At 34.5% G+C, this 307-nt stretch overlaps 1 protein-coding gene across 1 annotated transcript in view; it reads left to right on the top strand.

Annotated features, from left to right (window-relative positions):
* LOC107582420 (inositol 1,4,5-trisphosphate receptor type 1-like) overlaps positions 1–307 on the top strand; it is a gene marked incomplete at its 3' end in the record, with an annotated part of 51,700 nt that overhangs the window by 30,962 nt on the left and 20,431 nt on the right. The gene's annotated exons all lie outside the window — the stretch shown is intronic.

Genomic DNA, 307 nt, shown 5'->3' with positions numbered 1-307 from the left:
GATTGGAAGCGCTTCCTCCCTCCTTTTATAGCAATCAGTCTGCTCTTACAATCTAATTAGTATGATAGTGGTTTCACCTGACTAGTGCTCATTCACACTTTCACATGTGCTGCTGATATGATTAGTCAATTAATGTTAGCTGGTCATTTTGTGTCAGGATAAAAAAACAGTGACATTTTTTGTGAAAAATTCATTTTTTGGCCAATAAAGCTTTTAGCAAATATTTAAAATGCATCTGATCACTCTATACAATAATCTAGAAACAATGTGAATGAACACCACAACAACATTTGGCCATGACTGTATC

Source organism: Sinocyclocheilus grahami, unplaced genomic scaffold, assembly GCF_001515645.1.
Source record: "Sinocyclocheilus grahami isolate Dianchi unplaced genomic scaffold, SAMN03320097.WGS_v1.1 scaffold44.1, whole genome shotgun sequence".
Lineage (NCBI taxonomy): Eukaryota > Metazoa > Chordata > Actinopteri > Cypriniformes > Cyprinidae > Sinocyclocheilus > Sinocyclocheilus grahami.
The sequence above is the reverse complement of the archived record's forward strand: the minus strand, read 5'-3'. Positions and strand labels throughout refer to the sequence as shown.